We start from the raw sequence: 3,060 nt of genomic DNA on the forward strand, positions 1-3,060 counted from the left end.
TCATGACCCATGGCTGAGCTGCAACTAGGTCAGTCTAACCCTGACTACTTGGCTGATATACAGTGAAGGGAGAAGGAGATGTGGTTACAACCAACAATGACCACTACAGTAGCCACTGAGAGAGCAACTCCCAAAGGATGGTGAAGAAAACATGTATTCAATAATAAAGGGCTAAGAAGTTAGTGAGTGAAAAGGCCATGAAAGAGGTAAATGCAAGATAAATTTGCAATAGTTCTTACCATAAAAGAAAAAAAGTCAATTGTGACAGTATCCAGAATAACAAAACTAAAGTTGTTTGTCCCCACAAACACACCTTTTTAAGCTAGGTACAGGGAACAACATAGATTGCTTATCCATTCATTTCTCTTTCTAAACACAACTTCAAATTTGACCAGTATCCCTATCACTCCCTGGAAACCATGTGCTTAAAAGGAAGGTGAATTCCAGCCCCAGTTCTAGGTTATCCTTGTCAGTGATTGGTCAGAAATCTGGGCCGGGCACAGTGTCTCACACCTGTAATCCCAGCACTTTAGAAGGCTGAGGCCAGTGGATCACTTGAGGTCAGGAGTTCGAGACCAGCCTGGCCAACATGATGAAACCCCATCTCTACTGAAAATACAAAAATTAGCTGGGTGTGCTGGCACACACCTGTAATCCCAGCTACTCAGGGAGGCTGAAGCAGAAGAATAGCTTGAACCCAGGAGGCAGAGGTTGCAGCGAGCCGAGATCGCACCACTGCACTCCAGCCTGCGAAACAGAGACTCCATCTCAAAAACAAAAAACAAAGCAACAAACAAACAAAAATGTGTTTTGTGAAGCAATTCTGGCAGATGAGAGAGGAGAGTTTTGCTATAGGCTTTTGGGAAAGTTGTCCCTTGGTCTTGTGTGAGTTTCTAGCTCTCTCACTCACTATCTGCCATGCCCTACACCCTGTGAAGGGAGCATGACGTATTGATTACAAAGCATCCTAAAACCACAGGAAAATAGCCGTGCCATTGTGAAAGGTAGAGCAGACAGAAGCACGCACAATCAGTTCAACAACGTGATTCAACAACTCTGAAGCTTATTTATTCACTAGACTTTCAAGTCATGTAAGCCAATTAAGATCCTTATTGCTAAAGCAGTTTGAGTCAGGTATTCCGTCACTTGCAGCCAAAAGCACCATTACTGAATAGGGAACACATGAAATTGTTTTTAGGCAGAGGGGAAAGAACAATTAGAGAGAGAAAAACTAGATACCAGAAAAAGGGACTATTAAGTTCCCAGAAGTGGGCAAGAAAAGAAGGTGAAGGAACATTAGTCAGAATGTGAAGGAACATTATTCTGATACAGACGAGGAGAAACAGAGAAAAGATAAAGTTTTGAGTGAAGACAAGTTTAGAGAGGGCATGTTGGACAGGCTTTGATCACAACACAGTAGAAGGCAAACTCATCCTCTGAAAGGATCTAAGTGAAATTGTGGATTTAAGGAAAACATAAAAGGTTGGTAATAATTGCTCCATTCATTTCTTCCTTCATACATTCAACATATATTTGAGAACCTAATGCTTGCCACAGTATTAAGCCTTCTCTATAAATGATATTCATCCTGTTGCTTTCCAGAAGCATGTAGTTCAGTGGATCTCAGAGTATAGTCTCACAACAGCTAACCTTAGTCACTAAATGCAAATTTTGGGGTCCTAAAAGACACTGAATCAAGAACTCTGAGGATGCAGCCCAGCAATCTATGCTTTTAACAAGCCCAATTCACACTAAAGTTTGAAAAGCACTAGTTTCTAGTGGAAGATCAACAGAGTTATAAACAAAAATTAAGGGGAATACAGGGGATGGAGAACTTGGGTAAATCAGTCTCCCGGAGGTAGTATTTAAGCTCAAACTTCAAAGAACAAATAGATTGCCAATTTAGACGCAAAATATTACATGTTCTGTATTTCATGTAATACCATTATATTACTTTTCAGTTACATTTCCTTTTTTTCTCTTACTGCTAATAGAATTAGCCCTTAAATTCTAAGCCCTTCTAACTGGCAATAAGGAGAAATCTCAACAAGCTAGGGATTAAATGTTCCTTCCCTGTAGCTTCAAAAAAGCAGACACCATTCTGCATCATAAAACAGTACTTGGCAAATGTTATTTCTAACAAAGATTCTTGTAAAAGATTTCAAAGACTGTTGCTGCATCCTAAAAATATAATTCTAATTTGTTGTCTTATATAACATGTACAGTGAAATCCGTGTTCTCTGCAAGTCAGTTTTAAGCACTTTTGTTTTCCCCCATAATCATGAAAAAAAGGAAAAGGAATGAAACTTGACTCAGCTAAATTTCTTCTTTGAACAGATTGTGAGTCTGTTTCTAATTTAAGTTGACACAAGATAGACACGATGGAAAGCAAAAAGAATAACAATACTAGTATGTATTGGAGAAACCAATTCTATATAATGTTTCTTAAAGAGATGATCTTGCTCTGTCACCCATGCATGGAAAGCTGGAGTGCAGGGACATGATCATAGCTCACTTCAACTTCCAATTCTTGGGCTCAAGCGATCCTCCCGCTTCTGTGTTCTGAGAGCAGCTGAGACCACAGGTGTGTGCCACCACCTCACCCGGCTTAAAAAAATTTTTTTAGAGGCAGGGGTTTTGCTTTGTTGACTGTCTCAAACTCCTGGCTTCAAGCAATCCTCCTACCTCGGCCTCCCAAAGTGCTGTGATTACAGGCTTGAGCCACTGTGCCCGGCCCCTAATTCTGTATTTCTTTAGTACAAATCTGAAGAGAAAGGCCAAAAAGGAGGATCAACAGATAAATAGGTAGATCATACCATATACAATGGAGTTAACATATTCTTTTGTAGGTGATAGGGAGCTGTCAAAGGATTTTTTTTTTTCCACAGAAGGGAACAGCATGGAAATGTAACATGAACAAGAGGGTAAATGATCAAATATCCATGTAAATTTGGTGTAGAAGGTAGACTGGAGTGGACCTACAAAAGTATCTGACAATCAGTACCTTGGCTCTAATATTTTGTAACTTCCCCCCGCCCCCCCCAAAAAAAGGCCACACTG

Source organism: Symphalangus syndactylus, chromosome 5 (genome assembly GCF_028878055.3).
Source record: "Symphalangus syndactylus isolate Jambi chromosome 5, NHGRI_mSymSyn1-v2.1_pri, whole genome shotgun sequence".
NCBI lineage: Eukaryota > Metazoa > Chordata > Mammalia > Primates > Hylobatidae > Symphalangus > Symphalangus syndactylus.